General features: G+C 37.5%; 1 protein-coding gene across 1 annotated transcript in view; it reads left to right on the top strand.

Annotated features, from left to right (window-relative positions):
* The window catches only part of LOC115863918 (histone-arginine methyltransferase CARM1-like), a 268372-nt gene that overhangs the window by 76275 nt on the left and 167774 nt on the right, over positions 1-24323 (top strand). The gene's annotated exons all lie outside the window — the stretch shown is intronic.

Raw genomic sequence — 24323 nt, 5'->3', positions numbered from 1 at the left:
GCGCGGGCCTCTCACTATCGTGGCCTCTCTTGTTGCGGAGCACAGGCTCCAGACGCACAGGCTCAGTAGTTGTGGCTCACGGGCCTAGTTGCTCTGCGGCATGTGGGATCCTCCCAGACCACGACTTGAACCCATGTCCCCTGCATTAGCAGGCAGATTCTTGACCACTGCGCCACCAGGGAAGCCTGAGAGTAAGTAGCTTTTAATCCATAACCAATCCTTGCCTCTGGACTCAAAGGGCAAGGACAAGAAAACAGCAGATTTACAGATAATCTTGCATTTACTCTTTTAGACTTCTCTAGAGGTGATAAAGAGAATAATATAGTTTGAAGTAGAATCACCAAGAGCTTACCTTTTCACCTGCTCTTTCACCCTCTTCCTTGTTTTGGGGTAGATTGAACTAAGAAACCTCAGTTTGCAATTTGATCAGGCAAGAAACCAGTGTATGATTTGGAGAACATTCCAAAAGATAAAGAAGGAGATAATTTTGGAGAAAAATTCTAAGTGTCATTTTTTACTGAAGTGGGGTAGTTAATTGGGAGTCTTTTACCAAATCCTTAAGAAAAAAGGTAATTACAATGTTATTAAACTTGATCCAGAGTTAGAGTATTTTGGTCAATTTCATGAGGCACTGTATTCATTTTGAGTTACCATGCCATTGACAGCCAAATATGGCAAAAGAGCAAAGCAACCGTAGATTAATCTTCCATAGGAATAAAGGTGTGAAAATATACTAAACTCTTAACAAATGAAGCACAGTAGCTTATTAGAACAATGATTAACAATATTTAAGACAGTTTGTCAAAGAAATGCAGGGATAGAATACCTGTAAATAAAATTCTGCACTTAGCACATTAATAGACTAAAGGAGAAGAAAATATAAATAGAGGCTGAAAACATAAGTTCAAGCTTCATTTGTGATAAAAATATTAGTAAACAATGTTAAAAATTTAAACTCCGTTAATATAGTAAAGACTTTGTATCATAAGTCTATAGCAGACATCATACTAAATGGTCAAACTAGAGATGTTAATCTAATAGTAAAAAAATATGACATAGATGCCTACTCTCACTGCTATTTGTTCCATGGTGTCATCGAAGTTTTAGGCAATAAAATAAGTTTTTTTTTAAAAGGTGCCAGAAAGGAAATCACAAAATTATCATTGTTTTCAAATATCAGAGTATTTACCTAGAATCAACTGGAAACACTATTAGGTATATTAATAAATTTGGTAAAGTTACCTGATAAAGGGGGGGGTAAAGCTTCCAATAAATATTTTAATGGAGAGCATATAATATATATAACTAATTTATTAAAGGGCAGACAATGATAAAGCTGTGTGGAGAATTAAAATAGGGTTAATGTGATAGCGGGTCACTGAGAGACTAAAGATGGAATGATTGGGGGCAGCAGGGGGGCTTTATGAGGAAGTGATTTTGAAACTGATATTTGAGTGAGAAAAAGGAGCCAGTCATGAAGTAAAGGAGTTCTCACCTACAGAAGTATGAGCTAATAAACTTGTGTCAATTTAAACTGCTATGGTTGTGGTCACTTGTTACCAGCAATAGATAAGTAATACCTAAGGGGTGTCAGAAAGAAAAATAGCTTTTAATTGAGAGGCCTGCAGAGTGAGCTCATTATGGGTCAGCCAGGTTTCTGGTATACAAGAGAATGCGGGGAACTTCAAATATAAGATCAAGTTTATGGAGGAAAAGACCAAGGGTATAGTAACGGCTAGTAACAGTGTGTTGGAGGCCATGGAATTACAGGATACTGGGCCAGATAAATGAGTGACTTGGGAGGCTTGAAATTCTAGTACTCCATGAGGTTAATGGGAGGGTGAAGCATAATGGGATCAGTCCTGAATGTGAGGAAAGTGGGTACCAGCTGGAAGATTTGGGGCCACTGGGTATTATTCTCTTCTATAGTTCTTGGGGGTGTGACAACAAAGAGGTTAATAAAGTTTTCTTGGAGAAGTGTTCTCTTAGTGAGTGGAACTAAGAGGTAGCATCTTAGTCTTCTTGGTGGTGTGGAGGGCTGGGAGAAAAGTGCTCTCATTGGGAAGAGGAGGCTAGAAACTGTCTCTTCTTGCACAGAATCTAGAGTGTAGAGAGATAATAGACTGAGAAACCTAGCAGACACTAGGAACATTATGATAATAAAATTGCCCTTAGTTTATAAAGCAGAGAAAGTGAATCTCCCAGTATTAACCTGCATCTCTATGCTTCCAATCTTGTAACTCTTCAGTCTCCTGCTTAGAATCCTTGGTGACCACAGCTGACATCATACTTAATGGTGAAGCACTAAAAACTTTCCCCCTAAGATCAAAAACAAGACAAGGATGTTTGCTCTCACCAGTGCTATTCAACATTGTACAGGAGACTGAAACAAGAAAATGAAATCAAAGCATCCAAACTGAAAAGGAAGAAGTAAAAATATTTCTGTTTGTGTATAAAAAATCCTAAGGAACCCATATACACTGAAAAGCTGTTAGAGCTAGTAAAGGAGTTTAGCAAGTTTGCAGTATACAAAATCAACACACAGAAATCAGTTGGATTTCTATACACTGGACAATCTGAAGATAATTTTAAATTGTTTGAATAAAATAATTAGGAATAAATTTAACAGAAGAAGTGTATGAGTTGTATACTGAAAACTACAAAACATGGTTGAAAGAAATTAAGATGAATAATTGGAGAGACATCTTGTGTTCATAGATTGGAAGACAGTTTTATTAAGATGATATTGGAAGACTAAATATTATTAAGATGACAGTACTCACCAAATCTATCTACAGATTCAGTGCAATTTCTGTAAAAAATCCAATTATCTCTGTTGCAGAAATGGATAAACTGATCCTAAAATTTGTATGGGAATGTAAGACACCCAGAATAGACAAAACAATCTTGCAAAAGAACAAAGTTGGAGGACTCACACTTCTCAATTTCAAAACTTAGTACAAAGCTATAAGTAATCAAGACAGTGTGGTACTGGCATAAGAATAGACATTTAGATCAATGGACTAGACTTGAGAGTTCAGAAATAAACCCATACGTCTGTGGTCAATTGATTTTTGACAAGGGTGTCAGTTAAATGGGGAAAGAATAGTCTTTTCAGCAAATAGTACCAGGACAATTGGATAGTCACATAAAAAGAAAAAAAAGAATTTGGACTGCTTCACCATATACAGAAATGAACTAAAAATGGATAAAATTGTAAGGTTTAAAACTATGAAACTCTTAGAAGAAAATATAGGCTTAAATCTTGTGACCTTGGATTAGGTGATGATTTCTTAGATATGATACCTATAAACACAAGCCACTAAAAAAAACATAAATTGGAATTGGTCAAAATTAGAAACTCACATGAAAAGCAACTATCAAGAAAGTGAAGAGACAATACATAGAATGGGAGAAAATATGGACGAAAGATTTGAATTGACATTTCTCCAAAGAAGATATAAAATGGCGAGTAATCTCATGAAAAGATGCTTACTTACATCATTAGTCATAAGGGAAATGCAAATCAAAACCACAACATCACTTCATATCTATTGCGGTGGCAATAGTAATGATAATCTAATAATAGCAATAATAATAATAATAAACAGATAATAACTGGTGTTGGAGAGGATGTAGGGAAATTGGAAGCCTCATACATTGCTGGTGGCAATGTAACATGGTGCAACTGGTGGAAGACAATTTGACAGTTCTTCAGAAAGTTAGATGTCGTTACCATATGACCTAGCAATTACACTGCTGGATGTAATCCCAAGAAAATTGAAAGCATATGTTAAAACAAAGACTTGTGCCGGAATGTTCATAGCAGCATTATTTATGATAGCAAAAAAAAAAGGAAACAACCCAGCTGATCAGTGGATAAACTGATGAATGAATAAACAAATGATGGTATTTCCGTACATTAGGTTATTATTCAGCCGTAAAAAGGAATGAAGTATTAACATATGCTATGACATGGATGAACCCTGAACACATTAGGCTAGGTGAAAAAAGCCAGACATAAAGATCACATGTTGCATGAGTCCAGTTTTTAAAAATGTCCAGAATAGGGAAATACGTAGAGACAGAAAGCAGACTAGTGGTTAGCGAAGGGTAGAAGGAAAGAATATGGAGTGACTGAGAGTGGGTATGGGGTTTCTTTTTAGGGTAGTGAAAAAGTTCTGGAATTATATAATGAGGGTTGCACAACCTTGTGAATTAAATAACCCACTGAATTGTACACTCTAAAATGGTGAATTTAATGGTACGTGAATTACATCTCAAACAAAAAAAAAGAAAATCCTTGATGAAACCCAGGTTCGTTTTCAGGGTGTGCTGAAGACCATTGTTTTGATGACTTGAATCCATTTTAACTTTTGTAGCAAGCCTCCATGCAGGCTAGAGGCTGGAGAGTTTCCACCAAGCAGGTGGATCTGGGAGAGCTTTTTTTTTAAGAGCCAGACATGATGCAAAGGCAATGTTTCTGATCTTTCCACCGTTAACACATTTGGAATTTAAATTTATTATGTGTTTTAGTGGCAGAGGCAGCAGAGTTCTCAGGATCTAGTGTTGAGAGCTAGGACTGAAGCACCCATGTTGCTAGCATCAGTTGCAGCTGAGGTTGTAGAGCCCTGTAGCCAGCAGCTGCAGTGGTAGCTTCTAGGTTCTCTGGTTTCTGATTATGGCAGAGATGGTGGCTTCATTGGAGGGTCATTTGGGAGGGATTGCTGTGGGGATCGCTCTTTAAGGGTGAGCCTAGAAGCTGCTTACAAAACTCTTCCAGTGAGTTTCCAAGCCCTGTTTCTCTAAATTAAATATCTTTTGTTTAATCTAGTTAGCGATTTCTGTTCTTTCAGCTAAAGCCTGATGGATCAACACGGTATATGAGGCTCCTGCCAACATCCTCCTCCTGTTTTTCCTGGCCCCTCCCTTTGTGTTCCAGCTCCATCAAACTAATGTCATTTCCCCTACATACCCCGCTTCTTTATGCCTCTGTGCCTTTGTACCTGCTGTTACTTCTGCCTGGATCATTTCATTCTCGCGTCTCTGCCTAGTCTTTTTTTTTTTTTTTTTGCGGTACGCGGGCTTCCCACCGTTGTGGCCTCTCCCGTTGCGGAGCACAGGCTCCGGACGCGCAGGCTCAGCGGCCATGGCTCACGGGCCCAGCCGCTCCGCCTCTGCCTAGTCATTTTTAAGCCTCAATTTAGAATCATCTCCTGGAAGTCCCTTGGAACACCTTCCCTCCCCTCCAAGTCTGGGCAGGTGCTCTTCATCTGCAGCACACTGTCACCTTAACACTTGATGGTTATACTTTATGTTACAACACTTTAAAGTTGAGACTGTGAGCCCCTGAGGGCAGAAACTCTTCTTGCTCTTCTTTGTTACCTTCTTAATTAGCAAAGCCTGGAATGTTACAGCGCCTGCCTATGCTTGCTTTTCAGAATTGAATTTATGCCTGTAAACATTCCTATTAATTTTTATGTGTAACATTATATAAGGACTAAAAACCAGCTTAAAAATTCAATTAAAATACTGAAATATATGTAAGGGAAACGATAATAACTTGGGGCTCTATTTCTGGGTCCATGATGGAGTATAATTATTTCTTAATTTACCTCCCCAGGGTGATTTAAGGACTAATTACAATGAGAAATATTTTCACAGAATTGTGAACATGGTCAAATTAGGGCATACCTTAATCTACTTCTGTTGGGTTGGCAAAAAAGTTCGTTTGGTTTTACATAAAAATAAAAGACACATTTTTCATTTTCACCAAGAATTTTATTGAACACTATATTCACTAACCGAACGAACATTTTGGCCAACCCAATACAAACATACAATACATGAGGCGGTCTAGGTTAGAAATTTGTATGATTTGATAATTGGATGGGAAATATATTCCAAATTACCATTAATTATTTACTCTTTATTGTCAACTACAACTTTAAACCCACAAATACATATTACGTATTTTATGAATATAAGCATATGTATGTATATAGATGTTTTAGCAAAGTATTTCAAGGGTTACAGATCTACAGTCTGAAGACTGATCCTCTCCAAGTGTTGATGATGGAAACTTTAATTTAGAAATGTGGCAGAAGATAAAAAGCAGGGGAGATAAATTTTTGTCTAGCAGTATTTCAGAGTGGCCTTCGTGAATGTCTGGACACTGAGTGTCTCATCTGGACACAGGTTTCACGTTCTGGATTTATCAGAAAAATTAAACAGACAAAGATTTCGAGTTAAGAAAAAAGGTAGATGGTTAAGTTAGGAAAACTCACTACTCAAAATACAGCATGGTATTTTTAAAAAATAGTGAATTAGGAAGATATGCATAAACACCATACAGTATATGAACTTGCACTCATTTGTTTGAAAACCTATGTGAATTTTTAGGGAAACGTGGGAAGACAGTCACACTCAGCCTTCATACTCTCATTCTTTATGATGCATTTACCGAACTCAGTGCCAAATGCCTTCTAATAATTCCCTAGAGGGGAATTTCAGTGTAGTGTTGTACATACATATGATTCATTTTCTGCACTTTTCAATTCAATGTAATAATACTAAGTGATTACTACCACTTTAAGGCATCTGAGATATATACTACATTTTTATCTCTTTTTGTAAAAATAAGTTTTATTGTCTTACGAAAAAAGCTATGCATATTAATTACTGAAAAATCAAGAAAAACCCCAAAAAACAGGGACAAGAAGATAACCTGTAATTCTACCCACAGAAAAAAATGCTCTTAAAGATTCAGTGCCTATGCTTCCAGACACTTTTCTATAATTCTTTTCCTTATAAAATTAGAGTTACACAAAACATTTTATTCTTTTGAATATATGAGGAACAACTATTCATGTTGACATTTTTGACAATATTATGGTGTTCCTTTATGTGGAGTACCCTGATCTATTTAATTAATCCCCTATTGCTTGACATTTAAAATTTTCCAATTTTTTGAAAGTACAAGTAGCACTATAATGAATGAATTGTAATTAAATCTTTCCACACAATCTTTATTATATTCTAAGAATAAACTCCCCAACCTGAAATGTGGGTCAGAGGGCATGATTACTTTTAAAGTTTTTGATATATCTTATCAAGTTGTCCTCCCCAAATATTCTCTCATTTACACTCACATCGTATGAGTGTTATTTCTCTGTATTGTAACCCACATTCACTAAAAACATCTCACGAATTTGATAGAGAAAAATGTTGCTTCTCTGCTTGTGGGTCTTTAAATATATTGTCCTTTTGTTATATATTGTGACATGTTTCCATTTTGTGATTTGTCTTAAGCTTGTGAGCTTGTAAAGAATGGATGGTCAAATGTATTTGGTTTTTTCCTCCATGGCATTTGACCTCAGTATCATGCCTAGAAAATGTATACACATATTCTGCAGCTCAAGTTTATATGGCAGTTTACCTATATTTTCTTCTGTTACCTTTATAGTTTATTTACTTTTTAAATTTATTTGTTTTATTTATTTTTATTTTTTGGCTGTGTTGGGTCTTTGTTGCTGCTCGCGGGCTTTCTGTAGTTACGGCGAGCCGGGACTACTCTTTGCAGTGCGTGGGCTGCTCAGTGCGGCGGCTTCTCGTTGCGGAGCACGGACTCTAGGCACGCGGACTTCAGTAGTTGTGGTGCACGGGCTTAGTTGCTCCGCAGCACGTGGGATCTTCCTGGACCAGGGCTCGAACCCACATCCCCTTCATTGGCAGGTGGTTTCTTAACCACTGTGCCACTAGGGAAGCCCCTATTTTTTTTTTTTTACAAATAAATTTTTAATTTTGGGGGGGTGGGGGAAAAATAAGAGGTAAATATGTAATTATTTTCATTCCTCAAATGTTTATCCAATTGTATCAACACAACTATTGAATAAACCATCCTGTCCTCACTTATTTGTGCTTTGTAAAGTTAAAAAGTAATTCAGTTATTAAAAAATTTGCATTGTGTTCTATAAAAACATGCTGATCTAAACATTAGCAATCCTTCTGTGACTGCATTAAAAATGGAGCTGCTGTACTGGATCAAGTCTCTTAGTGCCTTTTATAAAAGAATCAAGAATTCCTTTATAAAGTGAAGGTGTGGGGCAAAATTATGATTTTTTTTTTTCAAAATTATGATTTGATTGCCAGTGAGAGCCCTCTTGGTCATCTTGTCACCTTTTCTTCAAACCTAGGATTTCTTGGAAAATTCCAAATCAAGATCTGCTGTATTAAATGACATTAGGAAAACATTTCCTAGTTGCTCCCTAATTGTAAAGGAATATTGAAAGTATTGCACATTTAAAAAATTTAGACGGTTTATCTGTTTATTTAGTAACCATTTTGAAAAACATAACATTAACTGCTTTTGCGCTTGTCTACTGAAAAAAATGAACAACCTAAAAGTTGAGAATTATGTTTTATTCTTTGGGCAAAACTGAGGACCTAAGCCTGGGACACAACCTCTCAGATAGCTCTGAGGGACTGCTCCAAAGAGGTTAGGGAGGAACCAGGATATATAGGAGTTTTTGCAACAAAGAACAGGTAGTTAGAACATCAAAAGATTTGTTAATTAAAGAAAATCATATCTCAAGTTAAGGAATTTAGCCCTTTTCTGTGTATGGGAAGATGCAAGAGTCTGGGCTCACTGAAATCATTCTTTTCATATGCACCTCAGATATCTGGGGCCAGTATCCCGTGCTTTCACATCCTGAGTCACCTCTGGGTGCATCGCTGAGGGTGGCTGCGGTGGCTGAGGGCTGCAATATCCTTTGTTTATTGTGGCAGGCAACATTTTTTCATTGATACGCTTCTTAAAAACTTCTTAATACCATTAAGAATGGAAATGCCTCCCAAGTCACTGATTATTGTTAAGAGCTGGTGGAACAGAGCTGAATTCACTCAGTGACTAATTAGATTGTTTCTTGTCTTACCTTTGTGATATACTGTGATTTATAAGAAATATGGAGTTGGTCATTCAGATGACCAAAATATATTTCTCATATATATTAGGTGTTAGTCCACAGTTCCTGGCTAAGAGCTCCTAAAACCCTTGGGATTTCCTAAGTGTTGAGAGTGATAAAAGTGTCTTTGGGCTTGTTAATGAGGTGACCTTTGAAATGCACCTAGGGATGGAAGCTGGTTGCCAATGGAGCCAACATGTGGTGAGAGGGCTGGACATTTTAGGCCCATCCCCTGACCTTTGGGGAGGGAAGCTGGAGTTTGAATGAAATGTGTCTGTGTAATGCAGCCTCCATAAAAACCCAAAAGGATGGGGTTTGGAGAGCTTCCAGGTTGGTGAACACGTGGAGTGCTGGGGGAGAGGTGTGCTTGGAGAGGGCATGGAAGCTCTGTGTCTTTTCTCCATACCTTGCCCTGTGCGTCTCTTTCGTCTGTTCCTGACTGATATCCTTTTAAAACAAACTGGTAATCTATTAAGTAAAATGTTTCTCAGTTCTGTGAGCTGCTCTAGCAAATTAATGGAATCCAGGGAGGGGGTTGTGGGTACCTGTGATCCGTAGCCACTTGGTCAGAAGCACAGGTAACAACCTTGGCTTGTGACTGGCATCTGAAGTGGGCTGGGTTGGAGGCGGGGCAGTCTTGTAAGAGTGAACCCTTAACCAGTAGAATCTGATACTGTCTCTGGGTAGATAGTGTCAGAGACAGTCTGCTGGTGTCCAGAGAATTGCTTGCTGGTGTGGGGAAACTCCCGTTTACCACATTGTACTTGGTACCAGGAATCTACTTTAACCTTTATGCAGGCAAAAGACCAAAAACATTCAATTATCTATTTCTCAAGGGTAATTGAAGCAGTCATTGAATTAAGCTTAATTTAGTGGTGTTAGAAATTACTTTTGAATGGAATAGAGACTTAGTCAAATATCTAATCGTCCTAATGATATTTTGAGGTCTAGCATTCACTTCTAGGAGCTCTGTTTTTCAAATAGCAAAGGTGCTGAGAATATAGGCACATATGAATTAATGAACATATAAACATATAGGCACATATGAATAAATGAACAGAAAAGAATATGAAAAAGAGTACGTGGCATGACATAAAAAATAGGATAGACAATCCTTATTTTTGGATGGTTAGAACAGTCCTTCTCAAACTTTCTTGTTCATGAGTCATCCTGGGGTCTTCATTAAGATACGTATTCTAATGCAGAATCTAGGGTTGATTAAGATACATATTCTAATGCAGAATCTGAGGTAAGCCTGACAGTCTACATTTCTAGCAAACTTCTGGTGATGATAAGCCTGCTGGTCCATGGAGCACACTTTGATTGGCAACAGAGGAATTTGAGTTCTTTCATCTCTGTAGTTCTAGGCTTAAATAACAAGAGATTCCTCCTTTACTTGGTAAAGGGATACCTTGGACTTAATTTTCCCAACTATATTTCTCTTTCAGTGTGCAAATCATCCACAATAACATCCAGAATCTTGACCCTCTAATAGATTACTTGCCACCTACAGGTAAAAAGGAAGGTGATAGCACATTCCCAGATTTCTCCAGGCAGTAATAGTAGAAGCGCAACAAAGTCAACAGAACTTCAGTGATGCTGAGCAATGCTATTACAGCACATACAAGAGAGACTTTTGCAGTCTCTTCCATTGGGTAGAAAAGACCAGTCACCATGCAGTGTCTCTGCAGTAAGCTTTCCAAACAAGAGCTGCTTCTCATTTGCCAAGAGTTTCTGGTTTGCCTGACTCTCCTTTGATCTCTTCTCTAGCCTATGGTAATCATTAGTGTGTACAGGAGGCTGTGTGGAGTGTGAATGTGTGTGTGTGTTTAAATTGACAGATAATTTAAGGGTTTTTTTTGAATAAGGGTTTTAAGGCAAATGTAACCAACTAAAGAAATTCCAACTTTGCAGATTTCCAATTGCAAGGAGGCTAATGGAAGATGTTAAAGTTCTAGCCGCAGATTTGCTATTAACTAACTATATGGTCTTGGACAAATCACTTTACAACCTGGGCTTCAAGTCCTCATTTATTAAATGAGCAAGTGGGGTAAGATGACCTCTCGTGTCTTTTGAGTCAATAATTTGATAAGAAGAGCTTGGTATAAAATCTGAAATGCCTTTCTCTGTCCTGCTCCCCTTTCTTTTCACTTGTCAAGGGAGCTACATAAGGAAGAGCAATGAGAATAGATTTGAAGCAGTCCAGACTGAGGTCAGCTTAAGCAAATCCCCCAATAACTCTGAGCCTCATGTTCTTGTTTATAGAATGGGCATAAGGAACCCCATCTCATGACACAGCAGTGAGGAACAAATGAGGTGAAAGATGTGAAAGTGCTCAACCAAGGTGGCTAGTTGGTGGGTCACCCGATTCTCTTTCTGTTACTTTGAGCAACTGGTGTTAGTCAAAATGGCAACATTAATTGCAGCAAATCAAAAGTTTTTAAAAATCCCTTTTCCAATTGCCCTATGCAGACTGATGTATTAACATTCATTATTCCACCTGCAAATGAAGCGGAACTTGCATATCTGCCGTCCTCATTCATGACATACTCATTCACTAGCCTATGTATCAATATATATGCTGTCCTCTCTGCTTGGAATGACCTTTCTCCCTTCTTTCCTTTCTGCTCTTAAAGCTCTTTTCTTCCAAGGCTCAAGTCAAGTGTAATGTCTCCTATGAGGGATCTCCCAGGCAAAATACGTTGTTTGTTTCTCTGCAGTGCCGTAACATTTGAACAGACCTCTTCTCCTTGCGCTGTGAGCTCTCTCAAGCCTGTGGCTACAGTTTATTTATCTTTGCATCTTCCCTAGTGTCAATCAACAGTGACGGGGTTATAGCAGATGCTCATAAATGTTAGCTGCACGTGCACGTTTGATTGAATCCCCAAACCAAGGCTTGCAGACATCTGGTTCCACCACATCTGCTGCAGGGCAAAACCGAAAATGAATCTCTACAGCAGCTCTTGACAGCAGAATTGTTATTTTATACTCTTTCATTGGAAGCTCTTGCTTTTTTCTTGTTATAGCTAGTGAATCCACGCCAGAGCAATTATCCCCGATTGAGTTAACTTCAAGAGAATAGTTTATAGTCTCTAGAAACCACAAGGAGGAAGTTGGTGATCTGAGAAAACTCTTCCCAGAAAGAAAGTAGATGCCACAATATTTAGTTTAGACTCTAAAGAGACATTCAGAATGAAATTAAATTTAAATCTGAGATGACCAGCTTCTTCAGGGAAAGTAGGAAGAATTAAGAATTTTACATTCTTAATGGAAAAATGAGGAAGTGAATTTTTTTCTTGATCTTATATCATAACTGGAAAATCATTTCATAAGCCAAAAGCTTCAAACCATTTGCCAGAGTTGGAAAAAAATTGTCAACTGAAAATACCAAGTATTTGATTGACACTTTGATATCTGTAATGCTCTGAGATTTCATTTTCATTGCTTTTGTGTGGTTTAGGAAGTGACCAAGGCTTCTGTAACTGTACTGATTCAGTTGTTTAATTCAGTAAGCATGTATCAGTCATATTCTATGTGCTGAGTGCTGTTCTGGAAACAGCAGACATGTATTTGATAGGAAAAACTTGAGATTAGAAGAAGAACAAGATCCAGTACCCCTTTCCCTAGAATTCCTAGTACCCATGGCCCTCTGGCACCTAGTCACTTTCACACCTTGAGAAATTGCAGGGGGAGCTGCAGGATTACTCAGACAAGCATTGCAAATAAATTTGAGGGAGCAGTAGGTTCCTAGAGAAGCTGTTAGAGAAGTGGCATACTCTTTCATTAAAGGCAGTATGAAATGTTACTTCCTTCTGATCTGAAAATATTGGACGCAGAGGTGTTTGAAATTTCATTATGAAGTTGGTTTCAGTGTTTATTTGTTCTTTCTGCTGTGGTTATGTATGGAGAGAAGGATGTGGGAAAAAAAGAGAGAATGGTTACAAAATACATTTAAGCTGATTCAGAGTCTAGAAAGATGAGTCGAGTTTGTCCTTGCACTTTGTTTTCAGCAGTGGATATGACAGATGGGCCAGACGTGTCTGAACTGGAGTGATCCTGATGGTGGTTCCAGTCAAGTCAACAGTTGATGGTCCCTGCTATGTACCAGGTCCTCCAGGGGAATCAAAGATAAAGAGGACACAGTCCCGCCCATGGAAGGTCTGACACATTGCAAAATGGTTAAGACTGGGCTGAAAATGGCAGAATAAGCTAAGTGCTATCACAGAGGTTCAAAGTGCTGTTGGGTTAGTAAAGTGAGGGAGATAACATATGCCAGTTGGGAACAATCAGGAAAGGTGCCATGGCGGTGGTGGTGTTTAAAATGGACATTGGTAAATTAGGCAGTGTTTTCGGTGGCAGGATTGATTTTCTGTATCACTTTAGAAGTTCCGCTCTTCCAGTTCACATTTCTACTATCACCATAATCATAAGCGCTTCTTGTACAGCAGCTGGTAATTAGTCTGGCTGGAGTATGGTATGTTATTAGGGGGTTGTGGATCTGTTGGGCAGAAACAGGAAAGATACCTGTGGATTTACAGCTCCAGGCAGGAGAGTCTGTTCTTTAATATTCAGTGGGGAAATCTTTGAAGGTTTGAGCAGAGCAGTGTAGTGACTGCACTTGTGCTTCATTAATAGTAATCTGGCAGCTTGGAGTAGCGCGAACTCATTTTCATTTGCCAGAGCAGATGAGAGTGGAGAGACTGTCACAGTTGTCCAGTTAAGATATAGTGGAACCATAGAACTAGCAAGGTCAAGGGACTCAGGCAGAGAGTTCTTAGGTGTGACACCAAAAGATGATCAATAAAAGGACAAATTGATAAATCGGACTTTATCAAAACTAGAAATTTGCTCTGTGAAAAAGCCTATTAAGAGGATTAAAAGACAAACTACAAAATGGGAGAAAATATTTGCACATCACCTGTCTGATAAAGGACTGTATCCACAGTATATGAAGAACTCTCAAAACTCAGTAGTAAACAAAACAAAACAAAACCAATCCATTTTGAAAACGGGTAAATGATATAAACAGACATTCACTGAAGAGGATATTCAGATGGTAAATAAGCATATGAAAAGATGGTCAGCATCATTAGCCATTAGGGAAGTGCAAATTAAACCCACAGTGAGTATCACTACACAACTTTAAGAATGTCTAAAGGAAAAAATAGTGACAGCACAACACCATACATTGTTGAGTATGTAGAGAGACTGGATTATTGGCCCATTGCTCATATGAATGTTTAATATCACAGTCACTGTGGAAAAGAATTTAGTAGCTTCCTATAAAACTATATGTGTAATTACCATCCTTCCAAAAGTTCAGGAAAATGATATTTACATTAAAATGAGCAACAGAAGAGTATTGAGGTCAAATCCCATACAGAATGACTCGAAGAAAAAAGGTGGTCAAGGACATAATAACATCCCTACCAACAATGAAAGCGTAGTATAAAGATATGTTCCAAAAATATCTGTAAGATTAATTTGCAAGACGAGACATTAAGAAAATTATATAGGACATGAAATAATAAACATAAATCAGAATTAGAAAAACTCAGAAGTGAAATGAAAGAATTCAAGAAATAATTAGAAATAAAATAATTAAAAATAAAATAATTTTATTTTTTTAATTTAATTTAATTTTTTTATATAGCAGGTTCTTATTAGCTACTTTACTAGTGGATATATGTCAATCCCAATCTCCCAATTCATCCCACCCCCCACCCCCCCACTTTCTCCCTTGGTGTCCATACGTTTATTCTCTACATCTGTGTCTCTATTTCTGCCTTACAGACCGGTTCATCTGTACCATTTTCCTAGATTCTACATATATGTGTTAACATACGATATTTGTTTTTGTCTTTCTGACTTACTTCACTCTGTATGACCATCTGGGTCCATCCACGTCTCTACAGATGACTCAATTTCGTTCCTTTTTATGGCCGAGTAATATTCCATTGTGTATATGTACCACATCTTCTTTATCCATTCATCTGTCGATGAGCATTTAGGTTGCTTCCATGACCTGGCTATTGTAAATAGTGCTGCAGTGAACATTGGGGGGCATGTGTCTTTTTGAATTATGGTTTTCTCTGGGTATATGCCCAGTAGTGGGATTGATGGGTCACATGGTAGTTTTATTTTTAGTTTCTAAGGAACCTTCATACTGTTCTCCATAGTGGCTGTATCAATTTGCATTCCCACCAACAGTGCAAGAGGGCTCCCTTTTCTCCACACACTCTCCAGTATTTGTTGTTTGTAGGTTTTCTGATGATGCCCATTCTAACTGGTGTGTGGTGATACCTCATTGTAGTTTTGATTTGCATGTCTCTAATAATTAGTGATGTTGAGCAGCTTTTCAGGTGCCTCTTGGCCATCTCTACGTCTTCCTTGGAGAAATGTCCGTTTAGGTCTTCTGACCCTTTATTGATTGGGTTTTTTTTTTTAATATTGAGCTGCATGAGCTGTTTATATATTTTGGAGATTAATCCTTTGTCCATTGATTCGTTTGCCAGTATTTTCTCCCATTCTGAGGGTTGTCATTTCATCTTGTTTATAGTTTTCCTTTGCAGTGCAAAAGCCTTTAAGTTTCATTAGGTCCCATTTATTTATTTTTGTTTTTATTTCCATTACTCTAAGAGGTGGGTCAAAAAAGATCTTGCTGTGATTTATGTCAAAGAGTGTTCTTCCTATGTTTTCCTCTAAGAGTTTTATAGTGTCCAGTCTTACATTTAGGTCTTTAATCCATTTTGAGTTTATTTTTGTGTATGGTGTTAGGAAGTGTTCTAATTTCATTCTTTTACATGTAGCTGTCCAGTTTTCCGAGCACCACTTACTGAAGAGACTGTCTTTTTTCCATTGTATATACTTGCCTCCTTTGTCATAGATTAGTTGACCATAGGTGTGTGGGTTTTATCTCTGGGCTTTCTGTCGTGTTCTCTGGGCTTTCTGTCGTGTTCCATTGATCTATATGTCTGTTGTTGTGCCAGTGCCATGTTGTTTTGATTACTGTAGCTTTGTAGTATAGTCTGAAGTCAGGGAGTCTGATTTCTCCAGCTCCAGTATTTTCCCTCAAGATTGCTTTGGCTATTTGGAGTCTTTTGTCTCTCCATACAAATTTTAAGATTTTTTGTTCTAGTTCTATAAAAAATGCCATTGGTAATTTGATAGGGATTACATTGAATCTGTAGATTGCTTTGGGTAGTATAGTTATTTTCAAAGTATTGAGTCTTCCAATCCAAGAACATGGTATATCGCTCCGTCTGTGTCATCTTTGATTTCTTTCATCAGTGTCTTAGAATTTTCTGAGTACAGGTCTTTTACCTCCTTAAGTAGGTTTATTCCTAGGTATTTTATTCTTTTTGTGGCAGTGGAGAATGGGATTGTTTCCTTAATTTCTCTTTCTGATCTTTTGTTGTTAGTGTATAGGAATGCAAGAGATTTCTGTTCATTAATCTTGTATCCTGCAACTTTACCAAATTCATTGAGTAGCTCTAGTAGTTTTCTGGTGGCATCTTTAGGATTATCTATGTATAGTACCATGTCATCTGCAAACAGTGACATGCTACTAGTCATGCCATGGCTAGGACTTCCAAAACTATGTTGAATAAGAGTGGCGAGAGTGGACATCCTTGTCTTTTTCCTGACCTTAGAGGAAATGCTTTCAGTTTTTTACCATTGAGAATTATGTTTGCTGTGGGTTTGTCATATATGGCCTTTATTATGTTGAGGTAGATTCCCTCTATGCCCACTTTCTGGAGAGTTTTTATCATAAATGGGTGTTGAAATTTGTCAAAAGCTTTTTCTGCGTCTATTGAGATGATCATATGGTTTTTCTTCTTCAGTTTGTAAATATGGTGTATCACATTGATTGATCTACGTATATTGAAGAACCCTTGCATCCCTGGGATAAATCCCACTTGATCATGGTGTATGATCCTTTTAATGTGTTGTTGGATTCTGTTTGCTAGTATTTTGTTGGGGATTTTTGCATGTAAATTCATCAGTGATATTGGTCAGTAATATTCTTTTTTTATATAGTATCTTTGTCTGGTTTTGGTATCAGGGTGATGGTGGCCTCTTAGAATGAGTTTGGGAGTGTTCCTTCCTCTGCAGTTTTTTTGGAAGAGTTTGAGAAGGATGGGTGTTAGCTCTTCTCTAAACGTTTGATAGAATTCAGCTGTGAAGTCATCTGGTCCTGAGCTTTTGTTTGTTGGAAGATTTTTAATCACAGTTTCAATTTCATTACTTGTGATTGTTCTATTCATATTTTCTATTTCTTCCTGGTTCAGTCTTGGAAGGTTACCATCAATTTCCTCTTTTATAGCTGTTAGCATTTGCCTTATGTATTGAGGTGCTCCTAAGTTGGTTGCATATATATTTATAATTGTTATATCTTATTGGATTGATCCCTTGATCATTATGTAGTGTCCTTCCTTGTCTCTTGTAACATTCTTTATTTTAGTTTATTTTGTCTGATATGAGTATTGCTACTCCAGCTTTCTTTTGATTTCCATTTGCGTGGAATATCTTTTTCCATCCCCTCACTTTCAGTCTGTATGTGTCCCTAGGTCTGAAGTGGGTCTCTTGTAGACAACGCATGTGCGGGTCTTGTTTTTGTATCCGTTCAGCCAGTCTACGTCTTTTGGATGGGGCATTTAATCCATTTACACTTAAGGTAATTATCGATATGTATGTTCCTATTACCATTTTGTTAATTGTTTTGGGTTTATTTTTGTAGGTCTTTTCCTTCTCTTGTGTTTCCTGCCTAGAGAAGTTCCTTTAGCATTTGTTGTAAATATGGTTTGGTGGTGCTGAATTCTCTTAGCTTTTGCTTGTCTGCAAAGCTTTTGATTTCTCCGTGCAATCTGAATGAGATCCTTGCTGGGTAGAGTAATCTTGGTTGTAGGTTCTTCCCTTTAATCACTTTAAATATATCGTGCCACTCCTTTTCTGGCTTGTAGAGTTTCTGCTGAGGAGTCAGCTGTTAACCTTATGGGAGTTCCCTTGTATGTTATTTGTCATTTTTCCTTTGCTGCTTTTAATAATTTTTCTTTGTCTTTCATTTTTGTCAATTTTATTATTATGTGTCTCAGAGTGTTTCTCCTTGGGTTCATCCTGCCCGGGACTCTCTGTGCTTCCTGGACTTGGGTGGCTATTTCTGTTCCCGTGTTAGGGAAGTTTCTGACTATAATCTCTTCAAATATTTTCTCGGGTCCTTTCTCTCTCTCTTCTCCTTCTGGGATCCCTATAATGTGAATGTTGTTGCATTTAATGTTGTCCCAGAGGTCTCTTAGGCTGTCATCATTTCTTTTCATTCTTTTTACTTTATTCTGTTCCACGGCAGTGAATTCCATCGTTCTGTCTTCCAGGTCACTTATCCGTTCTTCTGCCTTAGTTATTCTACTATTGATTCCTTCTAGTGTATTTTTCATTTCAGTTATTGTATTGTTCATCTCTGTTTGTTTGTTCTTTAATTCTTCTTGGTCTTTGTTCTTTAATTCTTCTAGGTCTTTGGTAAACATTTCTTGCGTCTTCTCCATCTTTGCCTCCATTCTTTTTCTGAGGTCCTGGATCATCTTCACTATCATTATTGTGAATTCTTTTTCTGGAAGGTTGCCTATCTCCACTTCATTTAGTTGTTTTTCTGGGGTTTTATCTTGTTCCTTCATCTGGTACATAGCCGTCTGCCTTTTCATTTTGTCTTTCTGTGAATGTGTTTTTCATTTCCCAGGCTGCAGAATTGTAGTTCTTCTTGCTTCTGCTGTCTGCCCTCTGGTGGATGAGGCTATCTAAGAGGCTGTGCAAGCTTTCTGATGGGAGGGACTGGTGGTGGGTAGAGCTGGGTGTTGCTCTGGTGAGCAGAGCTCAGTAAAACTAATCTGCTTGTCTGCTGATGGGTGGGGCTGAGTTCCCTCCTTGTTGGTTGTTTGGCCTGAGGTGACCCAGCACAGGAGGCTACAGGCTCTTTGGTGGGGCTAATCATGTACTCTGGGAGGGCTCATGCCAAGGAGCACCTCCCAGAACCTCTACTGCCAGTGTCCCTGTCCCCACCGTGAGCCACAGCCATCCCCTGCCTCTGAAGGAGACCCTTCAGCACTAGCAGGTAGGTCTGGTTCAGTCGCCCCTGGGGTCACTGCTCCTTCCCCTGGGTCCCGATGCGCACACTACTTTGTGTGTGCCCTCCAAGAGTGGAGTCTCTGTTTCCCCCAGTCCTGTCGAAGTCCTGCAGTCAAATCCCTCTTGCCTTCAAATTCTGATTCTCTGGGAATTCCTCCTCCTGTTGCTGGACCCCCAGGTTGGGAAGCCTGATGTGGGGCTCAGAGCCTTCACTCCAGTGAGTGGACTTCTGTGGTATAATTGTTCTCCAGTTTGTGAGTCACCCACCCAGCTGTTATGGGATTCGATTTTATTGTGATTGTGCCCCTCCTCCTGTCTCATTGCAGCTTCTCCTTTGTCTTTGGATGTGGGGTATCTTATTTGTTGAGTTCCACTGTCTTCCTGTCGATGATTGTTTAGGAGTTAGTTGTGATTTCGTTGCTCTTGCAAGAGGGAGTGAGCACACATCCTTCTACTCTGCCATCTTGGACCAGTCTTTCCAAAAATAAAATAATGATTTTAGAAATGAAGACTCAATAGAAGCAACAAAAACTACATCAAATAAAGGAGAAAAATGGAAAATTTTTTAAATGTAAGAGGGAATATAAAAACACATAAGAAGAATTCAAAAGAAAATTGTAAACATAAGCAAAGAAGATGCAACATATACATAAGAGTCTCTGAAGAAGATATCAGAACAAAGAAACAAATAACTAAAATTACAATTGAGAAAATATTGATGAAATAATTGAAAACATGTACCGAAAGAATAAACTTCATACCTGAAAATATTATATTGGCCTAGAATGCCCAGCATAAAGCACTTTCTAGTAAAAATTACTGACCTTGTAAAGAAAGAGAAAAAAATCCTTAGGAATCTAGACAACATTAGCATATTATCTGTTATGAGAAAGAAAATCAGTTTATCATTAGACTTTTGACAGTAATGCTATATGATGGAAGAAAATGGAGTAACATTAAAGATCTTCAGAGAAAGAAAATGTGATTTTATATCCAGAAAAACTGACCCTCAAAAATATAAAAGACATAGACAGTGATTTGCATGTAAGAATTCAGAGAATGTCATTCCCATGGCCCTTCCTAAGGAATCTACTAAAGAATTTGTTTCAGCGAGCCCTTCCTAAGGTTCCACTAGAGAATGACTTTGGACAACCAAAAAGACTAGAGTGGCATCCACACAGGACTAGTGTGGAGTATTAAGTAGTTATTAAATGAAGGCTGAAAGGGAACACTCCTACTGGGTAATGGGTGTATGAGTTGACAGTGCAGACTTAGCATAAATATAATAAACAAAATGTAGAGGAAGGGGTGCACACTTACAAAACCAAACCAGTGCCAAACCAAAACAACAATAAAACAATTAGACATCTCTTTCAGTAATCATAGTTGGTAGTGATAGTATTCATTATTGTTATTCTGAGACTGATGTCTTAAAAGCCCCTTTTCTCTCTCTGTCTCTGTCTGTCACGTATGACAGCTACCACAGTCCTCAACTCTAGAACCACCTCCGGATCCCTTTCTTCCTTCTCCTAATCTTCCCATTCTCTTCATTTCTTTTCCGCTGTTAACTTTTAGTCTCTTTCAACCTGAATCAATCGATCCATTTTCAGTTTTTCTTCACAATCATTACTCCAGCAAGCAAAAAACTAGAATCTAATCTTTCAGATACAAAATTCTCCTTACCAGGTAGAAGAGAGGAAAAAGCTATGAATATATCATTTATTACTACTGTGTCACATCCCCTAAGAAACTGTGTTATTCAATGTTGATGTCTAATTTTAATATTAGATTTCTTAGAGTTCCATAATTCTGCCCTTTTTTCTTTACACTCATCTTCCGTAGTTAAATTTGTTGAAAATAATTGCTTACTTGTCTGTATACTTTATTCCATCTTTATAGGTGCTGCCTGTGCAGTCCTTTTTTTAGTTATGTGTCTAGGAAACATTCCTTAGATAGACTAACTTCCTAGTTCTTGATAGCAAAATATTAAAAGGCTTACTTAGCAAAGAACTGGCATAATGACATATTATTAGGTCACGAGTACTCTTTGGTCCAGGAATTTATGTATAAAAATATATTTTAGAATATCTGTTCTAGATCATGTCTGATATCTAATATTCTTAATCTACTAGTGTTGTAGCTTTCCTGTGGAGATTGGATTTTGCATTTGCATAGGCTGAAAGGAGAGGGAGGTATATATGTGGAAAAGTAGAGAAATATTGGTTAAGAGAGACAAGGACAATTCTCTTGACTTTACCTGGTGCCACGTTCCATGTTTACTTGTATGCACTTTCCATGTTTACTTGTATGCACTCGTAAAATGGTTGGATCCTGGATTTCTTTGTGTGCCTTTGGAAGTTTTGTCAGATGGGCTGAGGTGGAGGATAGAGTAAGGCATCTGGATTCACTATCATTATGGATTTTCTTTGAGAGTCCTCTGGTAGAACAAGTGGCTTTTCCTCAAGTAGGAAACAGCAAGGCTCTGGGCTTTTCTAAAGTTCGATAAATTTTGTGCACATGAACTTACTCTGTTTGTTACTCTGCTGCTACCAAGAGATCAGGCCTTGCCCTTCGAAAAAGTAGCAAAGAGGGTCGTCAATGAAAGCAAAGTTCAAAAGCAGAATGATAGTGAATAGACAGAAGCAGCCAGCCTTCCATATCACTGAAAAGATGAAATGAGATGTTCGTAAAGGCAGTCAGAGTGCTCTGCAAATGTTGTTATTATTACAAGTAATAACAACTTGATAGAAATATAGATGCCTTGTACCTTACTTAAGTGTACAGTGGAAATGATCTCCACAGCATCCTTACTTTTCACCAATGTAATGGTATCTCCTGGTCTTGGATTTATATGTATCCCTCAAACAATTTTTTATCGTATGTCTTCATTTTTCTAATATAAATTCTCTAAAAAGACACAATTCTCAGTTAATACACTCTCCCCTAGAATAGCTGCAATTTAATCTTGACCATATTCGTCGACAGAAATCATTTAGAATGTTTGTTTTCTGTACTAACATGGTAAAAGGACAAGAAAGGAAATCAACACAAGAAGATATAAGATTAGCAAATAAAACACACGATAAAACATTCATTTCCATGAATGATTTTTTTAATTTTTACTTTTAATTTTTATTTATTTTTGGGTTGGGTCTTTGTTGCTGCGTACGGGCTTTCTCTAGTTGCAGTGAGCAGGGGCCACTTTTCGTTGTGGTCCGTGGGCTTCTCATTGTGGTGGCTTCTCTTGTTGAGGAGCATGGACTCTACGTGCGTGGCTTCAGTAGTTGTGGTACGTGGGCTCAGTAGTTGTGGCTTGCAGGCTCTAGAGCGCAGGGTCAGTAGTTTATGAGGGGAACTTTATGAGGGGAAAAATAAAAATGTTCCCACATCTCTCCGTTCAGAGGAAACCACTGATGGCATTTTGATGTATGTCTTTCAAAACAGCTCTCTCCAAAGGCAAACACAGCGTTAAATTGCCACAGTAATATTGCACATGCTGTTCGGCAGCCTTAACTTGGAGCTGTCTGATTAAAGCAGCCATGTAAGTGATGGGCTCTGGGCCTCTTTACATCTGATAGCTAAATAAACAGCTCTAAGATGCATGTCCTTGAATATACGTTTATTCACACTTGATAAAGTACATCGTAGAAAAAATTTTATTATGAGTGGAATATCTAACAAAGAATACATAGGCTTTAAATTTTGAAGCACATGGGCAGACTGTATTCCAGGAGCATAGAAATTTACATTGTGAATAACTACCATTCACTGTGTTCTCACACCCTCTCCAGCATTTGATACTGTCATTTTATATTTTTAAAAACTTAACAGTAAGACATAAAAAGCTTGATCTCATTGTTTTATCATATATTTCTTTGATTATTTCTGAGATTCATTATTTTTTCACATTTTTTTTTGTTATCAGCATTTTTCTAGGTGCCAGTTGTCTATTAATCCTCCTTACTAGATTTTCAGTAGGTTGATTGCTTCTTATTTTTTACAGCTGATTGTATATTGAGGATATTAAGTCTTTGTTAAGTGTGTTGAAAATATTTTTCCTAGTTTATCATTGCTTTTTAAATTGGCTTAAAGTATTTGAAAAATTTTGCCATATGTAGGTTTTAAATTTTTGAGTAATTACCAGTACTTTCTGGATTTTGTTGTATACTTAAAAAGACATTCTCCACCCATATTTAAACAGAGGGTAAGAAGAGGATGAAGAAAGGAGGATACATGGACAGGCATTTTACAATTTATAAAAGTAGGAAAAGGAGCTATTCAACAAAACAAACAATAATAAAACAAAACTTTATGAGCCTATCTGGTTATGGAGAATTGAACCAGGTAAAATATAAAGCCGTTTACCTGTTCTGTGCAGTCAATACATGGAGAAATGCTTTCACTGATTCAGCAAATATTAAATACCAGGTACTGGGCTATGTTTTGATTCAGAGGAAAAAAGATACTGATTCCAAAAATAAAGTAAAATTGCCCCTGCCCACAAAGAGCTTACAGACTGTAATAGTCATGTATGTACAAGCCTAGAATCCTCATTCCTTCTTCCTTCTCTCTTATTCTACTTCTAAACCGTAAAGGAAATAATTGGTAAATGCTAGGAATCCTGCCTTCTTGAAGAAAATATTTCTTTTGATTTCAAAAAGAACATATTGTTTAAAAGACCCCAAACTTCTCTTATGTATCTACATTCATGGCTACCTCCCTGCAAGGAGACACTTATGCCTTTGAGGCACTGACTGGGCTGTAATATCTAAACCTGTAATCATGTTTTATGCCAGGAAAATGTTTTCAAAACATCTGCAGTATTTAACCAGCCAAGATGTTTTGTGAAAAATATTTGTGAATGCTTCCATCAGGAGATACTCACTTGTGAGTGAAGTAATGGATGAAAATATTTGAAAATGTTTGGTCATTTTAACTCTGTGTGTCTGTTTTGAATGTGCATATGCTCATGTGTAACAGTAGAATTTTATATATATATAATTATGTTTTTAAGTTAACACAACTATTCTATTTAATTTTGTAAGGGAGAAAGGAGAACATTAAGAATAGAAACTAAGATCTACTTTATAATGAGAGGAATAGTAATAGTCCTTTATTGTTTTAATAGGATTTTAGAAATTATTTCACCTTTATTATTCAGTCTTCACAAAAAGCCTGTAAAATAAGCATCAGTATTTTTATTTTACATAATGAAGAAATGTGGCTCAAAATGATCGGGTG

This window comes from Globicephala melas, chromosome 6, assembly GCF_963455315.2.
Source record: "Globicephala melas chromosome 6, mGloMel1.2, whole genome shotgun sequence".
NCBI lineage: Eukaryota > Metazoa > Chordata > Mammalia > Artiodactyla > Delphinidae > Globicephala > Globicephala melas.
The sequence above is the reverse complement of the archived record's forward strand: the minus strand, read 5'-3'. Positions and strand labels throughout refer to the sequence as shown.